Source organism: Myotis davidii, unplaced genomic scaffold, assembly GCF_000327345.1.
Source record: "Myotis davidii unplaced genomic scaffold, ASM32734v1 scaffold133, whole genome shotgun sequence".
Classification (NCBI taxonomy): domain Eukaryota; kingdom Metazoa; phylum Chordata; class Mammalia; order Chiroptera; family Vespertilionidae; genus Myotis; species Myotis davidii.
The window spans coordinates 2,146,817-2,157,797 of record NW_006284732.1 but is presented as its reverse complement, the minus strand read 5'-3'; the positions used below and the strand labels follow the sequence as shown (position 1 = coordinate 2,157,797).

The window sequence follows — 10,981 nt, the reverse complement described above, 5'->3', positions numbered from 1 at the left end:
TCAGGGTAGGGCTGATTGGGGGGTTGGGGCATATATATATAGATGTTGAATAACCAAATCTATATTAATGTAGCAAAACTTCTGCTTGACCCTGACAATGATTCAGCACTGCTACAGGTGTGCATTCATTTGTTTAAATATTCACTGAGTTTTCACTACATGGGAGGTCTTTGGGAGACATTATTAAATAAAATGGATAAAAATTATTTTCTTTAGTAAAGCTTAGATTCTGGAATATGAAACACTTATTCAAAAAATTTCTACTTTTGAACCCTTTAATAGTCAATATATCTTAATAAATTTTATTATATCTTGAAGATAAAGCTTTCCATAGTTATTTAAACCTAGAATTGTATTACTAAACAAATGATATAGTAGTAAGGTAAACTCTTCTTGTCTCATATTTTCAGAAATTTTTAATTAATTTGCTTCTATCTATTCAAATATAGAAAATGCTCAGTATTCATCAGCTAAGCAATTATTTTACTTATGTGTTGTATCCCATAGGATGAGATTAAGTAGTATATGATGAAAAACATAAATAACTGTGACCTAAAAATAATAGTTTACTTTTCTCTCAGGTGAAAAGGAGTCTGGAGGCACCTCTCTGGGACTGATATGGCGGGTCTGCTGTTTGAAATGTATCTGAAATGGACAGCCCCTGTAAGGAGTCAGGAGCTTGGACCAATTCTCTTATGGAATAAAAGGGAGAGCTATGGGGAAAAAAAGATACATTCAACACTTGGAATTAAGTCTTGCAGGTTTCAGGTCAACTACAAGCACTAGGAATTGGCCTGAACACTTGCACATCCTTTTGTCCCAGAGCAATGGACCATAGAAGAATCCTTAAGCACCTCCAGTTGGCCTTTGACAATAGTGGCTATTGTTTTGGTGACAATGAGGTCTGAGAACATTTTCTTTTCTTTTAAGACTATTATATGGAAAATAAACAACAGCAACTAGGAATATGGACTCTGGTGTTTTAGCACTGCATTTTATCAAGATTTCTTCAATGCATATTCTTCCAGTTGGACTCTAATCTCCCTGAGGATAGAAATTGTGCACTGCACATTTTTTTCATTCCCATAGTCTTGTAGCACAAGATCCTACATGATCTTGCTCTTGCTCAGCTCTCCAGTTTCATCCTGTCATATTCTTCCTTCTCTTGAGATTCCTGGAGTGAGCCCATATCCTTCAGTATTAGAGAAACAGGGATTGGTTGCTGGGCATCTCCAAACAAAAACAGCTGGGTCCTCACATTACAGTGGAGCTCAGCATTGAAAGGCTCCACTCAAATACACAATTTCAATCCAACCACCACAAGAGGAGTCCTGATTGGTCTTCATCAAGAATGGTAATCTTGTGGCTTTGGCCAGTGATTGGACTGGTGGAGACCCTATGGCACTATTATGGAGGTTGGCTATATGGGGCCATCTATACAATATTTGACTTTTCAGATTAAAGGAAACAAATTGGCCTGCATGACCCTTCACCCAATTCCCTCCTCATTTTCAAGCATGGAAAGCAGATATGATACTAGTGGTCATCTTTTCTTAATTGGTTGACACAGATGAAGGAAAGTCTGAGAATCTTACAAATGTATGGCCATGGTCAACTCTGAGCCTATATCCACACTTCTTGTAATGTGTGAAAAATCCTGATTTTTATATTCTTACTTGTGGGTAGTCTGAATGCATTCCTAGGTGGTAATCCAACATATGCCCATCAAGAATGATGGAGGGAAAAGAGAAAATATAGTGGAGGGTATAAAAAAGAAATTCTAGAACTGAGGGACAGTGGTTTGTAGATTGAAACAGGTCATTAAGTACCCAAAACATGAAGAAAATTAAACCTGAACAAGCCATCCTACCAGAAATTTCAGAACACTAGGTGTGCTTTATAAAAATCTAAAAGCTAACAGAGAAAAAATAAGTCATATACAAAATGTTAGGAATCATTGCGGTATTGGATTTCTTCACAACACTGAAAGCTAGAACACAATAAAGCCATGCATTCAAACCCTGGAAGAACTGATTTCTACTATAGAATTCCATACTCAGGCAACTTAGAAAAAAAAGTGTAAAGGAGAGCAAAATTATTTTTCTATATTCAGCCTCATAATTTTTACTTCTTGTGTACCCTTCTTAGGAAACTCCAAAGGAAGAAGGAATATGCTCCACAAAAGCAAGGGAGTGCACTGAGAGAAAAGGCATGGGACCCCCGGAACAGACTTTGATAGGAGAGAGGCAAAAGGAATTCACCAGCATGGTAATGAAAAGTCCTAGATGAGAACTTCTGAGTGGATCCAAGTGCAACTCTCTCATACTACAGCAGGAAAACAAAAACTCCAAGACAGAGGACTCCCAAAGGAAAAGCAATGGTGTTTACCAACAGTATTACTATTCTTGTGGTGAGTTTAAAGAAAAATTAGCAGTACAGACAGTCAACTCAGCAAACAAGAAATAAAATAAGGTTTTATTAACTACAGGAAAACAAAAATATGTGCATGCAAAAAATTATAATAATGGCCAAAGTGGCTCCCTTGTGCATAATAATTATATATATAAAGCCAATGACTGGAACGCTGTAACGACCAGAATGACCAGTCACTATGACGCCCATTGCATCCAGCGAACTGGTCAGATCAGGGGTGAGGCCAGCTAGCCAACTTCTCATGGCCCCTCCCCTTGCCAGCCCTGCCCCCAATTGGTCTCTCCCACCTTGATCAAGGGGGGGGAAGCTGGCCAACCCCCCTGTAGCCCCTCCCCCCCTGCTGGCCTGGCCCTGATTGGGCCCTGATCGGGGTCTGGATGGCCAGACCCCACCCATGCACGAACTCATGCACTGGGCTACTAGTAAGTCATAATAATGGAAATCATAAATATTGACCTAAGGAAGGATTATGATATAGGTATTTTGGGAAAATGGGAGAGAGATGTGCTAGAGAATTAAATTCTAATCTATCAGAGTAAAAATCCATAGATATCTAAATGTTTAATACAAAAAAATAACATTATGATACTGTTATTTAAAAAGAACATGACAAGTTAAATTCCTGAAAGAATGGCTACAGACTTTTAAACAAAGTGTAAAAATAAGGACAGGACAGAAAATCTCTGTTCCTCCTCATCTGAATATTTACCTTTTAAAAAACGTGCATGTTTTATTTTGATGCAAATTAAATTAAAACACTTATTTGTCAAAAAATAAATTGAGGAAAGCATTAAAACACATCTTTTTTTAAAAATATATTTTATTGATTTTGTACAGAGAGGAAGGGAGAGAAATAGAGAGTTAGAAACATCGATGAGAGAGAAACATCGATCAGCTGCCTCCTGCACATCTCCCACTGGGGATGTGCCTGCAACCCAGGTACATGCCCCTGACCGGAATCAAACCTGGGACCTTTCAGTCCGCAGGCCGACGCTCTATCCACTGAGCCAAACCGGTTTCGGCGAAAACACATCTTCTGTAGTTGTAATAAGGAGCTCTAAAAGCAAAAATGACTGTTTCATTAAGATTTGTTTTCATGATCTGGTTTTCTATTTGTTTGTTTCCATGCTTTTTTAGAAAATACTTCTGTACAGTTTAAAAGAGGCCTTCTAAAGTCCACTACAAAAATGAGGTGTCTTAGATATGAGAAAGGTTTCTGATAGGAAAATTTAAGCATCATAAGAAAAGAATTTGCTGGGAACCCTAAAAAAAAACTAGCAATCTGTACAATAACCTTTTATTCAGCTCATGCACTTTCCTTCATTGAAATACAAAATTACAACCTTTCAATTAAAGCAAAACTTTCAATTAAGGGACAATCTTCACTTTTTTATAGCTTTGTAATAATTTGACAATAATAAGTCTGTAGATCTTACGAGGCCTCATATGAAATGCTGTTTTCCTGGGGAAAGCTCTTCATGGAAATTTAGGTATGGTCTTGAAATATGATGATCATTTTTTATGTTTTACGTATAATAATACTGAAATTCTGAGCTTATCTTGCAGTCATATTTTAAAATAAAATTATATTTTTAAAAGAAATTGAACATATATGTGTGCATGTGTGTGGGCAGATGGGGTGAATATATATCTGAATAATCAAAATAATTTCTGAAGTTGCTCTTTCAATTTTAATGAGACAAAAGACCTCTAGAAAATTTTCCAGGGGTAGAGTACCGAGTAAGTCAGGATTTATCTTGTACAATGATTTTGCCTTGAATTAATTTGTGTATGTTTCCCCCTCCTCCCTTCCCCCTTCCCCCGTCCTTCCTTTTATCCCCGAAAACAGTCAAACATTAACTCTGTAAAAAGGTGTCTTCAGTAGTAAACTGATGAAGAGAGCAATTATATTAATTATCTCAATTATTTATTGTAAATAAAGATTTTTATCCCCTTAATAGAGTCTGGGTTGATAATCCTGGTTATATTTGCATAGGTAAAAGCAAATCCTGAGAAGGATTCATCCCAGTGATCCAAATCCCCCTAAACAGTTCACTTATGAGCTTTGTGTCTTTACAAGAGTGGCCCCCTCATCTGGGAGTTTCTTCCTAGTCTACCTAGCACATCTTAATCACCTTTAAACTCGGCTTGGCATCCATTCACCTGCCTTCAGATGGTCTCTCTTACCAATGTCCACTCCCCAACTCTCCGTATTAAACCAGCATGCCCCTCACTCTGTAACATGCCCTCCACCCACCAAGGGCAGCCCTCTCTGCAGTGTTCTTCAGTGCTCTCGCTGGCTTCTCCCATCATCACGGCGTGTCACTTCAAAACACTGGACCAGGGGGTGTGTTATTATGATAACACAATTTAATTAAAGCTTACCAAGCCAACAAAATGTGCATGGGCGAAGGATGTGTTTATCTTAAAACTAATTTGAATGCTCTTTTTGAGAAGATTTGATGAAGTTAAGTCTTCAAAACTGCACACAAAAAATGTGAAAACTAAATAGATAAAACAAGCATAAATTTGGGGGAAAACAATGAAAAATGTGGAGGAATAGGGACCTCGGGTGCTTCAAAAGAGCCTTTTTGCGTTCACTGCTCAGTAAATATATTGAAACTGAAAATCGTCAAAGATTCATTATAAATGTGCTTTACACAAGAAGGAAGCCTCAGATTTCCGATCAGTGGGCTTAGACATACAGAAAGGTTTGGGCTTTCCTCAAAGGATTGGTAAAACAGAAAACCAAGCAACCAAACAAAAAAACAATGTTTCATTGGGGAGAAAAAGCTTATGTTAATATGTACTCTCTTAAGTACCCACTTTAAACTCAGTGATTAACCAACAGTCCTTGATAACACATAATAAAGAAAAAGGGCTTCAATTAGTAAGTACATTCTGATCTGTAGCACCTTTGCTCATTAATAAACTAAACATTTATTCAATATATTCAATGCTTTAAACACTAGGCTAAGTTCTGGGAAGATAGTGGTGAAAAAGCAAAATGTGGTCTAACCCTCTGCCCCTGTGGGGCTTAAAATTGTGCAATGTCGTGTTATCTTTTAGCATCTCATTGAACTATAAATGTGTGTTTACATATCTGTCTTCCTTGCTGTTGACAACCAGATAAGAAGTCTGACATATAATTTCCAATTTTGTATTTTTAGTGCCTTACGAAATATCTGGGAATTAGTAAAAACTAAGTTGATTGAAGTGAATTCATAAATAAAGTTCCACATTCATTTTATCTGAAAATTCTAATATCTACAAGCTCATAGAGATCAATATTGGGACTTATAATTTGTAGATTTACCTGCTGGACAATCCAATGGCTGGAACTGGAACACAAGGACAGCAATAACTTTTTTCAATGGAAAAAAATGACCTCACTATTGCACAATTACTTATTAATTGGGGCATTACTTACCTAGGGAAGTACTTACACAGCATGCACTTACTTTCAGAAATTTTCACTATAGTCAGTCCTCAGCAGGTCTCCGGCACAAAAGTTCAGCAAGGAAATAGCCTCACGTCATGCAAGTGCCTTTTAATGAATTTTTCTGCACAAAAGATGAAAAGGCCAGTCAGAGCAGCAATTCATTTCTAGTTGAGGGGGATGGGGCTTAAGCTGCAATTCTTCAAATGCTGCTGTATCCCCCCACACGCCTCCAAATTTAACACTTCAATCCCATAGTACAGACTGGAATATATACATAAGGATTCCTCAGAGCAGCTTACACTTTTAACTATTTTTTCTGCTAAAAAGGCCTTTTATTGCCGCCCAGAAAAAAAATTAATGAAAAGTCATATATGGTGTCTTAATCAATATCATTGATAATTTCATCTGAAAATCTAGATGTTCCTTTTTGACTCTCTATTGGAATCTGATCTTTGTTTCCAGGATGTATTGGCTGAATTATTACAGTCATCAAATGTCCTCAAGTACTAGTATATCTGCTCTCATCTGGTTTAAACATCAGTCTTTGATGTTTCTGTGCTATCCATGGATGTCAAGATTTCTTTAACAGATGGTGGTGTTTCACACTTCCAATTTCCAATATAACTAGAGCAGTTATCTGGATAACATGCAGTCTTAATTTACTGAAAGTACAGCCACTGTTGTTTTTTTGTGAAATTTAAAAATGCAGAGAAATACAAATAACATATATCAAGTATCCATGAACCTACCACCCAGTATTAAAAGTTGTTAGTATTTTTGACACATTTGATTCAATGTTTTTAAAAAAGATGTTTATTTTATATATATAATACTAATATGCAAATAGACCGAACAGCAGAACAACCGAACAACTGAACAACCGGTCACTATGATGTGTGCTGACCACCAGGGAGCATGCATAGAACATGGCAGGCATCACTGTGACAGGATGGTGGAGCAGGTGAGTGGGGGAACCAGACCAAGACTGGGTGCTAGTCACTGTCATCAGGGTGAGCCTCTGGTGGTTACTGAAAATTCTTTGCTCCCATGTGCCGCGGTCCCACCAGGCGCTCACACCTCCTGCCGGCGCCAATCCCGCTTACAACTGCTGCCGGTGCTAGAGCCACCATGCGCACCCACTGCTGGTGCCAGTCTTGATCTCTCAGCACCATCAGCAGGTGTGAGTGGCAGTTGCTGGCCCCAATCACCCCTGAGAGCTTCTCCACCTCCCCCTGCTACTGAGGGGCAATCGGGGCAGCAGCCGGTGCTTGCACCCATTGATGGCACCAGCCCCAATCATTCTGCGCTGTCAGTGGGAGTGAGCTGACAGGGGACAGGGGACTGCAATGGGAAGGGCAGGGTGGGGGCACATAAGAGGGGCCAAGTCCTGCCCCTGTGCCAACTGCAGCATCGCAGCCCACAGTCCCTTTCAAGGTGCACAAATTCGTGCACTGGGCCCCTAGTATATAATAAAGTGTTACAGATAAAATTGAGGTCTCTTTGTTCTCTATTCCAAGTCTGAATTCTCTCCTTCCCAATGGTATCTTCCCCAAAGGTAGTCCTTTTTGTGAATTTAGTAGATATCTTTTAGTCTCTCTCTCTCTATATAAAATACATCACATATTTGCTTCCAAGAACATAAAAGAGCATTTATTTTTATTAATTAATGTAAACACAATGGTATTCTTACCTTTCTTTTGTATTCAACATTATACACTTTGAGATTATCCACATACATTGATGTGCATTAAATTCCTTTCAGTGACGATATGGTATTCTGTTAAATCAATATTCCACAATTTATTTAATCACTCTTTTTTAAAATTTTTTTTTTATTGTTGAGAGTATTACAGATGTTCCCCATTTGCCCACTCTCATTGCCCTCCTCCACCTGATTCCCACCCCACTCCAAACCTTCACCTCACTATTGTCTGTGTCCATGGCTATGCGAGAATGTATATAAGTTCTTTGGTTAATCTCTTCCCTCCACTACCCTCTTCCCTCTGAGATCTGGCAGCCTGTTCCATGCTTCCATGTTTTTGGATGTATGCTGTTCCTGAGTTTATTTTGTTCATTAGATTCCAAGAATAAGTGAGATCATGTGATATTTGTCTTTCTCTGACTGGCTTATTTCACTTAGCATAATACTCTCCAGGTTCCTCCATGCTGTCTCAAAGGGTAAGCAATAATTCTTTTTTTACAGTTGGCATAGTATTCCATTGTGTAAATATACCATATCTTTTTTATCCACTCATCTACTGATGGGCACTTGGACTATTTCCAGCTTTTAGCTATTGTAAATAACTCTGCTATGAACATATAGGTGTGTATACTCTTTCTGAGTGGTGTTTCAGGCTACTTAGGATATATTCCCAGAAGTAGATTGCTGGGTCAAATAGCTGGGTTCATACTATTTTCCACAGTGGCTGCATCAGTCTGCATTCCCACCAGCAGTGTACTAGGGTTCCCTTTTCTCCACATTCCCACCAGCCCTTGTCATTTGTTGATTTATTGATTATAGCCATTCTGGCAAGTGTGAGATGATATCTCACTGGCTTTAATTTGCATCTCTCTAATGATTAGTACGTTGAACATTTTTTTCATATATCTACAGGCCATCTCTATATCCTCTTTGGAGAAGTATCTATTCAGGTCCGTTGTCCATTCTTCAATTGGATTGCTTGTTTCCTTTTGTTGAGTTGTATGAGGTCTTTATATATATTGGAAATGATCCCATTATCAAACGTATCATTGGTGAATATGTTCTCCCACACAGTGTCCCCCCAAAAATTGTGTGGCTGGGTTGTGTTTGGAGGAGGCTAGGACAGGGTATCCCCAGTGTCTTGACTTCTGACCTCAGGCTGTGGTCCAGGGTAGCTATTTCCACCAAAGTTGGCTTCTCAGGAGTATGGCTGTGTCTGCACCAAATAGTCTTTTGTAGATAGCCTAGGAACCTGACCCTCAACCACCACAGTGTTATTTCTCTGACAATGTATGCCCCAGTCCCAACAACAGGTTGAAGAAGCACTCAATGAAAACAGCTTTATTGACATGTAATTTCATATACCACATATCCCACCTATTTAAAGTGCATAATGTAATAATTTTTAAGTATATTCAGAGATATGCAACCATCACCACAGTCAATTTTAGAATATTTTCATCAGCTCAAAAATAAACCCACTACCATTTAGCCATCAACTTCCTCTCCCTCATCTTCTCATCCCTCCCCTAGTCCTAAGCAACTACTAATCTACTTTCTAACTCTATGGAATTCCCTATTCTGGGACTTTTACATGAATGAAATCATAAAATATATGGTATTTTATGACTAGCTTCTTTCACTTGGCATGTTTTCATGGTTCATCCAAGTTGTAGCACACAACTACTTCATTTCTTTTTATGGCCAAATCCATTGTATGAAAATATCACACATTTTGTTATTTATTCACCCATTGACCAACATTGGGATTGCTTTCACCTTTTGACTATTATGGATAATGTTGCTGTAAACATTAGAATACAAAAAATATTCTATTGTAATGGTGTACCACATTTTGTTTATCTATTCATTACTTGATGGATATTTGGGTTGTTTCTACTTTCTTGGTTATTGTGCATAATGCTGCTATAAATGTGTGCGTACAAGATTTTGTATGAACATATGTGTCCATTTCCCTTGGGTATGTGTCTAGGAATGGAATTGTAGGGTCTAATGATGAGCCTGCTTTTAACCTTTTGGGAGTTAACGGTTTGGTTTTCAAAGTGTCAACACCGTTTTACATTCCCATAAGTAGTTATGAGGTATCCATGTATAAGTTTTGTTCTGCTGTTTCTACATCCTCACCAACACTTGTTATTTAACTTTTCTATTATATTCATCCTAAAGGGCATGAAATGGTATTTCATTGTGGTTTTGATTTGTGCTTTTCTAATGACTAATAATGCTGAACATTTTTCATGTGTTTATTGGCCATTTGTGTAACTTCTTTGGCTATTCAGATACGTTATCCGTTATTTAGTTGGGTTATTTGTTGTTGTTTTCTAAGTGAGTATGTGAGTTCTTTAAATAGTCTAAATGTAAGTCCCTTGTCCAATAAAGTATTTGCAAATTTTTCCTAATCAATTTGTTCTATTTATTATTTTTAGTTATAAATGAGATAGAACATATATCAGTATGGCTCAATTAACATATATAACTTTAATATATAAAAACTGATGTGTGTTATATATGTGTGTATTTATATATATATCACATATGCATATAAATCCTACTAATATAATATATTGCTGGATTTGATTTTCTAATACTTTCTTAAGGCTTTGTGACTATTTTCATGAGGAATATTGGTCTGAAGTTTCTTTTTCTTATCATCTCTTTGGGTTTGTGCCAGTCTCCTAAAGTGGGTTTTTTTCTGAAACATCTGTAAGATTTGATATCATTTCTTCCTTAATTGATTGATAGAATTCGACCCGGAAGCCATTGGCAGCTGATATTTTCCTATGGGAGGAATCTATAATAATAAAAGCATAATATGCTAATTAGGCTGGATGACCTTCCAGACAAAGCTGGGGCAGTGAAGGAAGCCTGAGTCCTGGGTGCCGGCAGCTGGGGAAAGGAAGTCCTATTCTTGCATGAATTTCATGCATCAGGCCTCTAGTTTAATCATAAAGTACTTTTGTATTGCATGTTGAGCATAATGGATTTTGTTGAGTTCTTGCTTTTATAGTCCCAGAAAGAATGTTGGATTTTGTTTAAGGAGGTGCATAGGTTACTTGAGGACTGACTGGTGATTTTGTGACTTACTTTGGCATTTGGTTGGGGTGATTTTGAAGCAGTCTAGTTCCAACGTAGTCCCACTACTAACGCTGGACTCCTCTGGTGTCTTCCTGGAATGCTTGGGTGTGCAGCAAGAACTTTCCACTCTGGCTGATTGGGATTGAAGTTCTCCTACTCTCTAAGCCAGCCATTGGCAAACTACGGCCCACGGGCCGGATCCGGCCTGTTTGAAATGAATAAAACTAAAAAAAAAAGACCGTACCCTTTTATGCAGTGATGTTTACTTTGAATTTATATTAGTTCACACAAACACTCCATCCATGCTT

The 10,981-nt window shown here is 37.9% G+C and overlaps 1 long non-coding RNA gene across 2 annotated transcripts in view; it reads left to right on the top strand.

Moving 5' to 3' along the window:
- LOC107181562 overlaps positions 1-2,467 on the top strand; it is a 13,745-nt gene extending 11,278 nt beyond the window's left edge. Inside the window, exons 3-4 of one of the 2 annotated variants that reach the window (XR_001512222.1) lie at positions 582-663; positions 2,149-2,467. This is a non-coding gene — a long non-coding RNA (uncharacterized LOC107181562). The remainder of the gene's footprint in view (positions 1-581; positions 664-2,148) is intronic. The other variant, XR_001512223.1, reaches the window with a different exon arrangement.
- The last annotated feature ends 8,514 nt before the right edge of the window (positions 2,468-10,981 follow it).